At 45.0% G+C, this 16,561-nt stretch overlaps 3 pseudogenes across 2 annotated transcripts; 2 read left to right on the top strand and 1 right to left on the bottom strand.

Annotated features, from left to right (window-relative positions):
- Positions 1–3,228: 3,228 nt before the first annotated feature.
- Positions 3,229–3,822, top strand: LOC110203853 (immunoglobulin kappa variable 3-15 pseudogene; annotated as a pseudogene). Its single transcript, XR_013484044.1, has 2 exons — positions 3,229–3,311; positions 3,508–3,822. The product of XR_013484044.1 is annotated as an immunoglobulin kappa variable 3-15 pseudogene (transcript).
- A 7,245-nt stretch (positions 3,823–11,067) lies between these two features.
- LOC110203859 (NEDD4 family-interacting protein 1 pseudogene) lies at positions 11,068–12,202 on the bottom strand (annotated as a pseudogene).
- Positions 12,203–15,652: 3,450 nt separating this feature from the next.
- Positions 15,653–16,299, top strand: LOC110203852 (immunoglobulin kappa variable 3-15 pseudogene; annotated as a pseudogene). Its single transcript, XR_013484043.1, has 2 exons — positions 15,653–15,761; positions 15,986–16,299. The product of XR_013484043.1 is annotated as an immunoglobulin kappa variable 3-15 pseudogene (transcript).
- Positions 16,300–16,561: the final 262 nt, after the last annotated feature.

Below are 16,561 nucleotides of genomic sequence, written 5' to 3'. Positions count from 1 at the left end.
CTGCCTTCCATAATTTCTTGGTTCCTCTACCATGGGGCACCTGGAACTGGGAAAAAAAAACAAAACTATTCTAGAGATGACCTGCCAAGGGAAGAATGTAACACACCGAGTTCAACTAAAGCATGGCACCATAAAATATTGCTGTCTTTCTTTAGGACAGGGTAAAATACACATTGGGATCTCTTCCCTCTAATCGTGTAGATGACTCAGCCATGTCCACTCAGCCCATTCAGGCAGTGAAGTGATTTTCCTAAAGTGCAGGTCTCATCTTATAACCATCCTCCTCATCCCCCAACTCAATAAACTCCAGTGCCTAGCCTTCTCTAATGCCTCTTAATCCCAGTGCCTTCCCTCTTTAATTACTTCCAGTTTATCCAGTCTGTAGTTTGCTTTATATAGATTTATTTACATGTCATCTCCTCTACCAGACTATAAGCTCCTTGAGGACAGAGCTTCTTTTACCTCATTTTCATATCTCATGTTTAGCACAGGGCCTAGCACACATTGAGCACTTTCTACATGACAACTGAAATAGGAATTAATTGATTCCTCTTGACCTGTCTCATAGAAATTAATCTCACATGCAAGACCTTTCCTCAGTCTTTCTTGGCATCACAATCACACCAGTGTAACATGGAGACTAGCCAAGAACTTAAGTGTTATAGAAACAGAAAGTGTCAATATAGATCTCTTTTTGAAATATATGTATTCTCCTTCCCTCCTCCTCCTTCCTTTTTCCATACCCATCTCCCCTCCCACCAAGAGGACTCATTTCTTTGGTTTTTTACCGTCTGCTTCCAACCTTTTAATTAAGGATTATTGCCCATTACTACCCTTCATCAATTCTAAATTCTAGTCAAGCTGGTCTAGTTTAATTTCCTATAATGGTTTCTATCTCAGGGTGGGGCAATGGAAAAGGGGGGAGGGGATTTGAAAGTAAAGGAACTGGATTCCAATGAGTAACAGCCACTTATTAGACTTTGGGTGAATTTCTGTATCTTGTAAATTTCCTCAGCTCTAAAACAAGGGCAGCTGAGTTACACCTCCTCCTCCTCCTCTTCCTTCTTCTCTCCATCTGCCTTGATCCTAAGTAGTCCCTGACACACTCAAATAATGTCTTGAGTTTGTTTTTTAATTAATATGCTTCTCTGTCTCTGTCTCTCTGTCTCTCTCTCTCTGTGTGTGTGTGTGCGTTACAAAAACTTTATCAATGAGGTGATATGGCTCATAGTACTTCTTCACAAAATTCTGCAAATGAACTTATAATCCAAACCATTCTTTTCATTCACTTCCACCTTTGTCTGCTTGGCAAGTAAATGAAATATTTATTGACTTTTTAGGAGCTTTTTAGTCTCTTTTGGTTTTCTTTATATGACAATAGAGTTTCATAGGTCGAACTTTTATATGAAGTCATTGTAAATGATGCCTTTGTCATTTACTGCCATCTGATTTTTCAGTGGCAATAATTCATTTCAATGTGTCAAGATGGAATTGTTTTAAATGCCTGTCTCACCTTTCATCTTTGCTCAGAAAAATCAGTAGTCTGACCATGCAGAGGACTGATATGGGAGTGGGTCTTCCATCAGTAATGAATAATTTTCTGTCTATGAAAGCATGAACAATATCTTATTTTTGTGACTTGACTTGGTGTTTCCCAATATTCTGGTAGAGTAAGAGATCTGCTCCTGGAGCAAAAGAGACAGAAGTCCACTGGAGGCTGAGGAGGAGAGACTGTTGAAGGCAGGTACCAGGGTGTGTCTGGAGCAAAGGCCTCTCCTGTCTTGGTAGCTGAGGACAGCTACTGGACAGCGCAGGGGGACAGAGACAGGAAACCAGGGTGGGCAGGAGCAGTGGGTGACAGTTACTCAGCAGCTACTGAGGCCAGGCATTACCAGGTACCAGGGAGTCACTGAGGGCTGGGGAGAGGAGCCAAAACAGAGAAAACATTGAATGCCCCGGGTAATTCTGGCCAGGTCTCTGGGGGAAGGAGGCTTGCAGGATGGGTAACATTACATTTACATGAGAGAAGTATCCTTTAACTTGTTATAAAGTTCTAGATTATGAATGTGTCTCTTAGCAATGGCTTTATTTATTTATTCTGGGGAAAGCAGTCAGAATTAAGAGATTTGCCCAGGGTCTCACAGCCAGACAGCTAGTAAATGGTTGAGGCTAAATTTGAACTCAGGCCTTGCTGAATGGAAGGCAGGAGCTCTGTCTACTGCATCACCTAGCATCTCCACCTAGATGCTTTTCAGGATCTATTGCTACTCCACTTGCATGGGAATTCATATCCCAACATTCCAGATCATCTCTGTAGTGTCATTGAGGAAGAAAAATGACTTTTCCCTAGTGTAGAGGGGCCATCCAAAGCATAGCTTCTTATAGTGCTTTTTTAATGACATGATAAGTATTGAATTCAAAATATTGATTAGGCAGTCATGATGGGCAAATCACTGTGTTAAGTTGGAGATGCAAGTGAAGCTGCCAGACGGCCCTGCTCTCCAGGAGCTCACCCTGCAGTAGGGGGAGATGTCCCATATGGGAGACTTCAGCTGCAAGTAGGATGGAAAGGTCTCATGGTCCACAGGGTGCAGCAGCAAAGTGATGGCAATTCCTCTTAGTTGATGTAATTTCTTCAATGAAATCATATTCTGAACCATTTGCCATTTGAAAGGACTTTGGTAGCAGGAACTTTCTGCAGTAGCTGTGGTAATTCTGCAGAGGGGGGAAAAATCCAGCAACATTTACATAAACGCTAGGAAATGACTCCCTTCTGTTATACTGACTCTAATGCCTACAAATTCTTCCCTAAGGATCAGACACTCCCACCAATCACCATGAACCAGTGAGTGGGGAGCAGAATAAGAATCATGGTTGATGGTGATGATGATGCTTCAGGCTAAAATGGAGGTAACCCCACTGAAGTCACAGGACACATATGTGAATCACTTCTTGCTGGTCCCAGTGTGGTCTGAGCTTTCTTGGCATCTTTGAGGTTTTCAAGGCTGATGGGCACAGGGTTGGATCTAACACCACTGCGATACGCCATTCCCAGGATCCCAGAAGGGCAATGCTGCACTCACACAGCTGAGGTTGCCTGGCTGTCCAGGAGGTGAGATCTCTGGGGCCTCTGCTGTGGGCAGAAGCTCCCCCTGAGCTGTTTTGCATGGCTCACTCCCAGCCCCTGAAGCTACTCAGGAGAGCAGCTATAAAAAGGCAGCTGGGGAGGATGCTGGGCAGCTCAGAGCTCAGGCACATGGACATGGGGTCCCAGGCTCACCTCCTCTTTTTCCTGTTGCTCTGCATCCCAGGTGAGTGAGGAAGAGCAGAGGCAGCCCTGCCCTTTGTCCCTCTGAGGGTAAGAGAGAAATTGTGGCTCTTCACTGGTGAACGTGGGGGCAGAACCCAGCACAGGAAGGTTTAACTCACAACACTGCCAGAGATTTCTCCTGCTGTAACTATACACTTGCTTTTTTCTCACTCTTTACCTTGTGTTTGTGATTGCAGATGCCCGAGGGGCCATTGAGCTGACCCAGTCTCCAGCCTCCCTGTCTGTGTCTCCAGGAGAGAAAGCTACCATGTCCTGCACAGCCAGTCAGGGCATTAGCAATGACCTACACTGGTACCAACAGAAACCAGGCCAGGCTCCTAGGCTCCTCATTAGATGCTTCCACCCTGCACGATGGGGTCCCATCGAGGTTCAGTGGCAGTGGCTCTGGGACAGATTACTCCCTCACAATCAGCAGTGTGGAGGCTGAGGATGCTGCAGTCTACTACTGTCAGTATGGCTATTATAATCTCCCCACAGTGCTACAGCTCTGAACAAAAACCTGCCCAGGCAGCAGCTGAGTGTGGCATCACTGCCCCGGGACTTCTTCCCCAACAGCTGAGTCAGGGACAGCTTGTCTGGGCTCCCTCAGGGGGAGATTTCTAGGCCTCAAAAGACCCATAAGCTGTGATGAAATCTGACCTTGATTTCCCAGAAAAGAAGTGCCATAATCTCAATGATTCAATGACACCCCAAAGCTGGGTTTCTCTAACCATACATGACCAAGATTCCCTTTTCCAAATCCTCAGTAAGTATTCTTAAAGACATTGCTTGTAGACCTCCAGGGCAGCAGCACCAGCTACCTAAGTGATGCAGTCAGGAGGTGATAGATATGTAAGACACCTGGCCTTCAATCACTGGGTAAAAGGGCAGTAACTGCTCTATTTGTAAATCACTTAGCACAGTGCCTGGCACATAGTAGGGGCTTAGGAAAGGTTTGTTTTACTCCATAGGTTCCTTGTCCTTACTTCAAGTATAAATCTGCCTCTCTTCAGCTTTTCTGCATTGTGGGAGTTTCTGCCTCTGGTGCTAAGCAGAACAAGCCATGCACCTCGATCCTGTGATAAACCTTTGAAGACTTGAAGGTCACCCTCCAATCCATCCTGGTGCCCCATGCATGTTCTGCAGGCCAAGCATCCCTGCTTCCTGCCACTGATCTTTTTCACTCCAACCCTCCACCATCTGGCCCATTTTTCTGGCTGCCTTCCATAATTTCTTGGTTCCTCCTACCATGGGGCACCTGGAACTGGGAAAAAAAAACAAAACTATTCTAGAGATGACCTGTCAAGGGAAGAATGTAACACACCGAGTTCAACTAAAGCATGGCACCATAAAATATTGCTGTCTTTCTTTAGGACAGGGTAAAATACACATTGGGATCTCTTCCTCTAATCGTGTAGATGACTCAGCCATGTCCACTCAGCCCATTCAGGCAGTGAAGTGATTTTCCTAAAGTGCAGGTCTCATCTTATAACCATCCTCCTCATCCCCCAACTCAATAAACTCCAGTGCCCTAGCTTCTCTAATGCCTCTTAATCCCAGTGCCTTCCCTCTTTAATTACTTCCAGTTTATCCAGTCTGTAGTTTGCTTTATATAGATTTATTTACATGTCATCTCCTCTACCAGACTATAAGCTCCTTGAGGACAGAGCTTCTTTTACCTCATTTTCAATATCTCATGTTTAGCACAGGGCCTAGCACACATTGAGCACTTTCTACATGACAACTGAAATAGGAATTAATTGATTCCTCTTGACCTGTCCTCATAGAAATTAATCTCACATGCAAGACCTTTCCTCAGTCTTTCTTGGCATCACAATCACACCAGTGTAACCATGGAGACTAGCCAAGAACTTAAGTGTTATAGAAACAGAAAGTGTCAATATAGATCTCTTTTTGAAAATATATGTATTCTCCTTCCCCTCCTCCTCCTTCCTTTTTCCATACCCATCTCCCCCTCCCCACCAAGAGGACTCATTTCTTTGGTTTTTTACCGTCTGCTTCCAACCTTTTAATTAAGGATTATTGCCCATTACTACCCCTTCATCAATTCTAAATTCTAGTCAAGCTGGTCTAAGTTTAATTTCCTATACATGGTATTCTATCTCCAGGATGGGGCAATGGAAAAGGGGGAGGGGATTTGAAAGTAAAGGAACTGGATTCCAATGAGTAACAGCCACTTATTAGACTTTGGGTGAATTTCTTATCTTGTAATTTCCTCATCTCTAAAACAAGGGCGGCTGAGTTACACCTCCTCCTCCTCTCTTCCTTCTTCTCTCCATCTGCCTGATCCCTAAGTAGTCCCTGGACACACTCAAATAATGTCTTGAGTTTGTTTTTTAATTATGCTTCTCTGTCTCTGTCTCTCTGTCTCTCTCTCTCTGTTTGTGTGTGTGTGTGTGTGTGTGTGTGTGTGTGTGTGTGTGTTATGAAAGCTTTATCAATGAGGTGATACGGCTCATAGTTCTTCTTCACAAAATTCTGCAAATGAACTTAGAATCCAAACCATTCTTTTCATTCACTTCCACCTTTGTCTGCTTGGCAAGTAAATGAAATATTTATTGACTTTTTAGGAGCTTTTTAGTCTCTTTTGGTTTTCTTTATATGACAATAGAGTTTCATAGGTCGAACTTTTATATGAAGTCATTGTAAATGATGCCTTTGTCATTTACTGCCATCTGATTTTTCAGTGGCAATAATTCATTTCAATGTGTCAAGATGGAATTGTTTTAAATGCCTGTCTCACCTTTCATCTTTGCTCAGAAAATCAGTAGTCTGACCATGCAGAGGACTGATATGGGAGTGGTCTTCCATCAGTAATGAATAATTTTCTGTCTATGAAAGCATGAACAATATCTTATTTTTGTGACTTGACTTGGTGTTTCCCAATATCTGGTAGAGTAAGAGATCTGCTCCTGGAGCAAAAGAGACAAAGTCCACTGGAGGCTGAGGAGGAGAGGACTGTTGAAGGCAGGTACCAGGGTGTGTCTGGGAGCAAAGGCCTCTCCTGTCTTGGTAGCTGAGGACAGCTACTGGACAGTGCAGGGGACAGAGACAGGAAACCAGGGTGGGCAGGAGCAGTGGGTGACAGTTACTCAGCAGCTACTGAGCCAGGCATTACCAGGTACCAGGGAGTCACTGAGGGCTGGGGAGAGGAGCCAAAACAGAGAAAACATTGAATGCCCCGGGTAATTCTGGCCAGGTTCTGGGGAAGGAGGCTTGCAGGATGGGTAACATTACATTTACATGAGAGAAGTATCCTTTAACTTGTATATAAAGTTCTAGATTATGAAATGTGTCTCTTAGCAGTGGCTTTAATTTATTTATTCTGGGGAAGCAGTCAGAATTAAGAGATTTGCCCAGGGTCTCAAGCCAGACAGCTAGTAAATGGCTGAGGCAAATTTGAACTCAGGTCCTCCTGAATCCAAGGCAGGAGCTCTGTCTACTGCATCACCTAGCATCTCCACCTAGATGCTTTTTACAGGATCCTATTACTACTCCACTTGCATGGGAATTCATATCCCAACATTCCAGATCATCTCTGTAGTGTCATTGAGGAAGAAAAATGGCTTTTCCCTAGTGTAGAGGGGCCCATCCAAAGCATAGCTTCTTATAGTGCTTTTTTAATACATGAATACAGTATTGAATTCAAAAATATTGATTAGGCAGTCATGATGGGCAAATCACTGTGTTAAAAGTTGGAGATGCAAGTGAAGCTGCCAGATGGCCCTGCTCTCCAGGAGCTCACCCTGCAGTAGGGGAGATGTCCCATATGGGAGACTTCAGCTGCAAGTAGGATGGAAAGGTCTCATGGTCCACAGGGTGCAGCAGCAAAGTGATGGCAATTTCTCTTAGTTGATGTAATTTCTTCAATGAAATCATATTCGAACCATTTGCCATTTGAAAGGACTTTGGTAGCAGGAACTTTCTGCAGTAGCTGTGGTAATTCTGCAGAGGTGGGAAAAATCCAGCAACATTTACATAAACACTAGGAAATGACTCCCTTCTGTAATACTGACTCTAATGCTTACAAATTCTTCCCTAATGATCAGACACTCATACCAATCACCATGAACCAGTGAGTAGGGAGCAGAATAAGATTCATGGTTGATGGTGATGATGATGCTTCAGGCTAAAATGGAGGTTAACCCCACTGAAGTCACAGGACACATATGTGAATCACTTCTTGCTGGTCCAGTCTGCTCTGAGCTTTCTTGGCATCTTTGAGATTTTAAGGGCTGATGGGACAGGGTTGGATCTAACACCACTGCGATACACCATGCCAGGATCCCAGAAGGGCAGTGCTGCACTCACACAGCTGAGGTTCAGGTGTCCAGAGGTGAGATCTCTGGGGCCTGTCTGTGGGCAGAAGCCTCCCCCTGAGCTGTTTTGCATGGCTCACTCTCAGCGCCTGAAGCTACTCAGGAGAGCAGCTATAAAAGGCAGCTGGGGAGAAGGTGCTGGGCAGCTCAGAGCTCAGGCACATGGACATGGGTCCCAGGCTCACCTCCTCTTTTTCCTGTTGTTCTGGATAACAGGTGAGTGAGGAACAGCAGAGACAGCCCTGCCTTTTTTCCCTCTGGGCAGAACTCAGAATGTGTGTGATTCTGAGGGTCAGAGAGAAAATGTGGCTCTTCACTGGTGAACATAGGAGCAGGGCTCAGTAGAGGAAGGTTTAACTCAAAACACTACCAGAGATTTCTCCCACTGTAAATATGGACTTGCATTTTTCGCACTCTTTACCTTGTGTTTGTCATTGCAGATGCGTAAGGGGCCATTAAGCTAACCCAGTCTCCAGTTTCCCTGTCTGTGTCTCCAGAAGAGAGAATGACCATGTCCTGCATGACCAGTCAGGGCATTAGCAATGACCTTCTCTGGTACCAACAGAAACCAGGCCAGGCTCCTCATTAAACATGCTTCAACCCTGCACAATGGGGTCCCCTCGAGGTTCAGTGGCAGTGGCTCTGGACAGATTTCTCCCTCAATCAGCAGTGTGGAGCTGAGGATGCTGCAGACTACTACTGTCAGCAGAGCTATAATTGGCCTCTCACAGTGCTACAGCTCTGAACAAAAACCTTCCCAGGCAGCAGCTGAGGGAAGCATCACTGCCCAGGGGCTTCTCCTTCCCCAACAGCTGAGTCAGGGGCTGTTTGTCTCGGCTGCCTAAGGGGGAAGTTTCTGGGTCTCAGAGGCAGATGCTGTGACTGACTAATTCCTATTTTCATTTGTCCCCATGAGATGGTGGCATGGCTGCACCTGTCATTTCACACTGGGATAGGAAACTCCTGGGTGAAGAAGCACCCATCATGGCCCCTCTCCTCCTCCTCTCTGTTCAAAGCTTTCCTAGAACTCTTCCATCTCTACAGTCACCAGAATCCTAACCTGAGTGTCATCCTCAACTCCTCACTGACACTCTCCTGAGATGACCAACTTGTTGTCAGGTCTTATCATTTATACTTTAACAATAACTCTCACATATACTAACCCTTCTTCTGGAGGACCTCCCCTGTGGGCAAAATGCTTACCTCCAGTAACAGTATATCACTGACACTTTGACACAACTTTCATTGCCTGGAGGCAGCTAGTTGGTGCAATGACTCAAACATTGGGCCTGCACTCAGACACACCCAAGTTCATGTCCACCCTCAGACAGTTACTAGCATTGTGACCCTATGTAACCTATGTCTCTCTCAGTTTCACCAACTGTAAAATCGAGATCATAATAACTCTTATCCCCCAGAGTTGTGAGCATCAAAGAAAATACCGTTCCTGTAATAGAACTATCTTTGCACAAGCCAAGATCACCTACCTAGGGTCACCCTGCTATCTGCAGCTCCCTGTCACTACAGTGGGAGCAGCTTCCTTAATTCCCTACCTAGTAGGAAAATGCTGCATCTTGAAAGGAGCCTCTCTGGACAGTCGCTTTCTTCCCTGTTGCAGCTCTTTCCAAACACACATCAGAAGGTGAAGGTCCCTACTCACCCATGATGAGGTGCCATGAGCTGAAGTGGTGAAAAGGAAGGAGCATTCCTTCCTTCATCTACTCTTTCTCTCTCCGGCCTGGGGCACCGAACTTCTTCAATCATTTGTCCTTCTCATTTTTGGGATAGGAGGTGATCTCTCCTGGATCAGGAGTTCAACTCATGTTGTCTAATGATCCAGGATGTCAGGCAGGGTGTGGCAGCCTGACGACCTGGCAAGGAAACCCTCATATGCTATGGTTCTGGGGATGTGACCCCAAGTGGGATTGGGGATTAGGGACTAGGGACTGTACTCTATAGGAATTCAGCTAAACTGTGCCTCTATTGCCCTCTGCAGGGATGGACAGACTTGTGTGTATCTGTGTGTGTACAAGGAGGAGGGAGAGAGAAAACGGTGCCCTATGCACTATTTCTATATTTGGTAATATATCTTTGAAGTAAATATTTCTCACGAAAAGCTAATCTGACTATGAACGGCTAAATTAAATTGGAGTGTAGAAGAACCTCTTACACTTGTACGTAATAGCATCAGTGAGTTCTACAGTCAATGGCAGGCAGTCTAGAAACACCCAACCCCCCTTAAAGATGCCAGAGAACCCTGGGAAAAGGGGAAGATGTAAAGTACCTGGCCTTCAGGCAGTGGGGACCTGGGCAGTGACTGTTCTATTTGGAAATCACCTAGCACAATGCCTGCACATAGTAGGTGCTTAGGAAAGGCCTGTGTTCTTCCATAGGTAACTTGTCCTTATTTCAAGTATTAAATCTGCCTCTCTTCAGTTTCTCCCATTGCAGGAGTTTTTGCCTCTGGTAGCAAGCAGAAAAAGCCACATACCTCGATTGTGTGATAAACCTTTCAAGGCTACAAGGTGGCCCTCCACTCCATCCTGGTGCCCCATGTATGTTCTACAGGCCAAGCACCTCTCCTTCCCTCCAGTGATCTTCTTCACCCAACGTGGGCACCAATCCCTTCACCATCCTGACTACTCCTCTGACTGCCTTCCCAAAGGGACACCTGGGACTGGACAAAGCCCAAAGTATTCCAGAGATAAGCTGCCCAGGGAAGAACACAGCACACTGGGATGGACTACAGCACAGAGCCATAAGATGGGGCTGTCTTTGTTTAGGACAGGGTAAAATACACACTGGGATCTGTTCCCTCTAATCATGTAGATGACTCAGCCATTCAGGCACTAAAGTGATTTTCCTTAAAGTGCAGTTCTGATCTTATAGCCATCCTCCTCATCCCCCAACTCAGTAAAGTACACTGGCCCATCCCTTCTCTAATTCCTCTTAATTCTAGTGCCCTCTTTAATTATTTCCAGTTCATCTGCTCTATAACTTGCTTTGTATGGATTTGTTTACATGTCCTCTCCCCAACTAGATTGTAAGCTCCTTGAGGGCAGCACTTCTTTTGTCTCATTGTGAACCTCCAGTGCTTAGCACAATTCCTAGCACACATTAGGTGCTTACCACATGATAACTGATTTATGAATTTATTGATCCGACGCTACCCCTCCTTGTCCTGTCCTCATAGAAATCCATCTCGTGGGGTCAATCTCATGTGCTAGACCTTCCCTCACTTCCTCTTGGCACAATCAGACCAGTGTAACATACAGACTAGCCAAGAACTTAAGTGTTATAGAAACAAAAGATGTCCATAAGGACCTGTTTTTAAAATACTGCCCATCCTTTTTTTTTATCTTAAACACTGTTTATTTATTTTTTAAAGCAAGTGATTATTTCTTCTGTGCTTTGAGTATTGATTCACTTCCTGCTGGTGTCCTGTTGTTTCTTGAGAGAGAATTCATTGATGCACGAAGGTATTTGCCAGAAAACATCTTCAGCAAATAAAGAGAACTCTGGTCCTGGGGAGGGTTGAAAAAGTATCTGGCATCTTCCAAACCTTTGCATAAATGATAGATCCTCTGAGAAAGAGGAGAAAGCCTAATATGAGGAAAACCCACCAGAGCCAGTACTGACCATCAGAGTAGCCAGGGAAATAAGTGGAAAACCTGACAATCAAGATCCACTTAATTAAAGATAGGACACACCCTTCAAATGGCCCCACATCTTCCTGCAGCTGAGGCGGTCACACAGAAAGACAGCCAAAACCCAATCCAGTTCAAGAGAAATGCCATGAAAACAGTTAACTTGAATATCCCATCAGGTCCTCTCTTCAGCTGGTCAGCATCATCAAAATCATCCCTTGCTACAAAATCATCTTCTCTCACAGAAACCAGGGAGAGCCTCGGTTCTTTCTGCTTCATCATAGGTAGGCAAAGTGGAAGCCACCTTGTAAGGATGGAACTTAGGAAATCCAGATTTATATTTGTAGTCAAAATCTGCAGCACTCTGCAGAGATGCTGCTGTACAGGAGACCAGTGTCACTACCAAGTCGCTCAGGCTCTCCAGGTCTTTCCTCAATTTGCGAATGCTGGTACCTGCTGCCACTGCTGGGCTGGGCTGCCGCAGCCATGGCCCTCTTTTCTTCACACCTATCCCCACTCCTCCCCAAGAGCAGTTTCCCAATCTGGTTGTCCTATCTTCCACAGGAAGCCTTCTCTAATTCCTCCTAATTCTATCCTGTATATAGCATGCTTTGTATGTATTTGTTTAAAAGGATTCCTTAGCAACATTTTGAACCTCCAGTGCTTAGCACAGTGCCTAGCACACATCAGGCACTTCTTACATGTTAACTGATTCAAGAATTGATTAATTCTGTCTGCCCCTCTTATCTTCTCCTCATACAAGTTCATCTCATGGGGTCAATCTCATGTGCCAGGCTCCTTCCACGCTTTCTCTTGGCATACCAATCACACCAGTGTAACATGGCAACTTGCCAAGGATTTCACTGTTACAGAAACAAAAGATGTCAATAAAGATCCATTTACAAAAAATAAATATTCTCCCTCCTCCCTTCCTCCTCCTCCTTTCGCCATACTCATCCCCCACTCCCCACCAAGAGGACTCGTTTATTTGGTTTTTCACAATCTGGTTCTAACTACAAATCAAGGATGATGGCACATTACTCTCCCTTCTGAATTCTAAATCCTAGTCAAGCTGGCATTGCATCTCCAGTGTGAGGCAGAGGAAAAAGTAGGGGATTGGATTTAAACCATTAGCACAGCCACTTACTAGACCTTGGATAAATTTCTTCATGTGTCAGCTTTCTCATCTCTAAAACAAAGGGGCTGAAATCTAACTCCTCTTCCTCCTAGTCCTCCTCCTCTTCTTCATCTGCCTCCTTCTCTTTCTCCTCTTCCTCCTTCTCTCCATCTTCTTCTATCCTTCAATAGCCTCTGTGATGAGGTGCTTGGGTGCTTGTGCTTGTACTTGGACCCCAATTGCCCCCTACTCTCAGAAACATTGTCTCAGACAACCAATCCCCAGCCCAACGACACTGTGCCTAGCAGTTATTCATGTGTGTGTCCCAGCATGACCCTGATCTCTCTCCCTGGTGCAGCTACACAAAGCTGGGTGAGAGAGTGCTGGGTTGCTCAGGCCCCAGCCCTCACATCATGTCTCTGGAAGCCTCCCAATTTCTTAGTAAGTTCCTGTCTTGTGAGAAAGCTTTCCCTTGTTGCACACCATTCTCTCATCAAGACAGATGGGGACGGGTGCCTTGCCTAGCCCAAGGAGTTCTGTCCTAGGCCAACCCAAGGACTCTTCCTCCTGCCAGACTCCAAACATCCATACCTCTGTCATCTCCCTCCCTGTCCAGTATATTCCCTGTACTTTCCCATCCATAGCTCCCAAAGACACCTGGACCTTTAGATTACCTCATCAGTGTCCCTGGCATTCCTTTCCCATGCCCTTTTCCATATAAACCCTAGCTCCATCCTCAGTCTCTCGCAGGTTCCTTGAGAATCCTTGCCTGCGGAAAAGGATAACAATAAATTCTTGCCACCTTCATTTGAAGAATGCTTGAGTCTCTGAATTCATTCCAGGTGACCCGGCCTATACTCCAAACTTTGAGGGGTCTCAATCTCTCAGACCGCAACATCAGGACACAGTCAATTAGGTTCTTGAGATGGTTTTTTCCTCAATCTGCTTTTCTGTCTCTCTCTGTGTCTCTTTTTCTGTCTTTTTCCTGAACCCCTCTCACTTTCATGACAGCATCATCAATGAGGTGAAACGGCTTATAATCCTTCTTTAGAAGATTCTGCAGATCAATTTATAATCCTAACTGGTATTGCCCTTGAGGTCTGGCTTTTTCCACTTGGCAAGCATATTAAACATTTCCCCACTTTTCAGGCTCTTTTGCTCTCTTTTTTGGACAACAGAGTTTCACTGGATGAATTCCAATATGAAGTCATTGTAATTGATGCCTTGGTCATTTTCTGCTGTCCTATTCTTCAATGCGCATAACGTGTAAAATATGGCTGGATGGAATTCTTTTAAAGGCATATCTCACCTTTCTTCTTTGGTGAAACAAATTGATAGTCTGACCACTCAGAGAAATTGCACAGGAATGAGTCTTACATCAGTAATGACTCATTTCATGTCTATGAAAATATGATCGATATCTTATTTTTGTGACTTTACTAGGTGCTTATCATGAGGATTCTGTGTAGTTTACAATCCATGACTCTTTCATATCCTTATTCTTGATCCACACATTCTAACATATTTTCCACCATTTCCCAATTTTTAAGTGAAGTCAATGAGTACCTTATTATAGGTTGATTTAGTTTATAGTTAGTTCTGAATTTCCCTAGAATTTCTGCACAGTTTCTTCTGGATTTGAACTTAGGTTCTTCTCACTTCAAGGCCAGGTCTCTATCCACTCTACCTCCTAGCGGCCACACCTAGAAGCTTTGTAGAGGAAACTGTGGATACTCCGATTGCATGGGAATTTATACCCCAAAGTGCCCAGATCGCCTGTGTAGAGCCAGCAAGGAAGAAAACTGTGATTTCCCTGGTGCACAGGGGCCAATCCAAAACATCACTTCATAGAGTACCCTTTTCATCAATGAATACATTCATGAACTTAAACAAATACTCATTAGGCTGCTACGATGGAGAAAACACTGTGCAAAGAGCTGGAGATCCAAGAAGAGCTGGAAGATGGCCCCTGCTCTCCAGGAGCTCACCCTGCAGTAGGGGGAGATATCTCATACTGGAGACTTCAGCTGCAAGTTGGATGGAAAGGCTTCATGGTCCTAAAGGTGTGACAGCAAAGACATGGCAATTCTTCTTCATTGATGTAATTTCTTCCAATCAAATCATATCAATTTCTGAGGCTGAACCATTTGCCAGTTCCAAGGATTTTGGTGGCTGGAACTTTCTTCAGGAGCTGTGGTAATTCTGCAGAGGGGAGAAAATATCTAACAACATTTACATAAATGCTAAGAAATGACTCCCTTAATGCAATGGAATACTATTGTGCTATAAGACATGATGAACAGGCTGACTTGAGAAAGACCCGGAAACACTTGCATGGTCTGATGCTGAGTGAAGTGAGCAGAACCAAGGGAACTTTGTACACAATAACAGCCACATTGTGTGATGACTAATATTGATAAACTTAACCTTTCTCAGCATTACAAGGATCCAAGACATGTCCAGAGCCCTCGTGATGGAGAATGCTATCCACATCCAAAGAAAGAACTATGGAAGTTGAATCGCTATCCTTTTTTTTTCTCATCTGTTGAGTTTTGTTTCCTCTTTCTGATGGTTCCTCCTATCGGTTTTAATTTTTACTTCTACCTTCACTAATGTAAAAATCTGTTTTATAGAAATGCAAATGTATAGCCTATATCTGATTGTGGGCCATCTTGGGGAGGGGGTGGGGAGGAAGGGGAAGAAAAATTTTAAAGTCAAAAGCATGTGGAAGTGATTGTTGATACATCAAAACAAATTAATAAAATTTAAAAAATTTAAAAAAGAAAAAAAAAGAAACGACTCCCTTCTGTTGCAATGACCCTAATGCCTACAAATTCCTTCCTGATGATTAGACAGTCATAGAAATCACTGTGAACCGGTTAGTCAGAGTGTAATAAGAATTATGAGTGATGAGAGCGTACTGCAGGCTAGAATGGAGTGTAACCCTGTTAAAGACACTGCACACATATGTGACTCAGCTCCAGGCTGGTCCCAGTCTGGTCCTGGGCTTTCTTGGCACCTTTGAGTTTTTCAGGGCTGCTGGGCAATTGGTAGTATCTAACACCACTGCAGTACCCCATTCCCAGGATCCCAGAAGGGCAATGCTGCACTCACACAGCTGAGGGTTCAGGGATGTCCAAGAGGTAAGATCTCTGGGGCCTGTCCTGTTGGCAGAAGCCTCTCCCCTGAGCTGTTTTGCATGGCTCACTCCCAGCCCCTGAAGCTACTCAGGAGAGCAGCTATAAAAACGCAGCTGGGGAGGAAGGTGCTGGGCAGCTGAGAGCTAAAGCACATGGACATGGGGTCCCAGGCTCACCTCCTCTTTTTCCTGTTGTTCTGGATCCCAGGTGAGTGAGGAAGAGTAGGGACAGCCCTGCCTTTTCTCCATCTGGGCAGAACTCAGAATGTGTATGATTCTGAGGGTTACAGAAAATGTGGCCCTTCACTGATGATCATGGGGGCAGAGCCCAGCACAGGAAGGTTTAACTCACAACATTGTCTGAGAGATTTCTCCTAATGTAAATATGGACTTGCATTTTTCTCACTCTTTACCTTGTGTTTGTGATTGCAGATGCCCGAGGGGCCATTGAGCTGACCCAGTCTCCAGCCTCCCTGTCTGTGTCTCCAGGAGAGAAAGCTACCATGTCCTGCACAGCCAGTCAGGGCATTAGCAATTACCTACACTGGTACCAACAGAAACCAGGCCAGGCTCCTAGGCTCCTCATTAGATACGCTTCCACCCTGCATGGTGGGGTCCCCTCGAGGTTCAGTGGCAGTGGCTCTGGGACAGATTTCTCCCTCACAATCAGCAGTGTGGAGGCTGAGGATGCTGCAGTCTATACTGTCAGAGACTATAATTATCGCCCCACAGTGCTACAGCTCTGAACAAAAACCTGCCCAGGCAGCAGCTGAGGGAGGCATCACTGCCCAGGGGCTTCTCCTTCCCCAGCAGCTGGGTCAGGGGCAGCTTGGCTGGGCTCCCTCAGGGGCAGGTTTCTAGGCCTCAGAAGATACATAAGCTGTGATGAAATCTGACCTTGATTTCCCAGAAAAGAATCACAGAGTGCCATAATCTCAATGATTCAATGACACCCCAAAGCTGAGTTTCTCTAACCATACGTGACCAAGATTCCCTTTTCCAAATCCT

Source organism: Phascolarctos cinereus, unplaced genomic scaffold, assembly GCF_003287225.1.
Source record: "Phascolarctos cinereus isolate Bilbo 61053 unplaced genomic scaffold, phaCin_HiC Scaffold_21;HRSCAF=504, whole genome shotgun sequence".
In the NCBI taxonomy this organism is placed as follows: Eukaryota; Metazoa; Chordata; class Mammalia; order Diprotodontia; family Phascolarctidae; genus Phascolarctos; species Phascolarctos cinereus.
The sequence above is the reverse complement of the archived record's forward strand: the minus strand, read 5'-3'. Positions and strand labels throughout refer to the sequence as shown.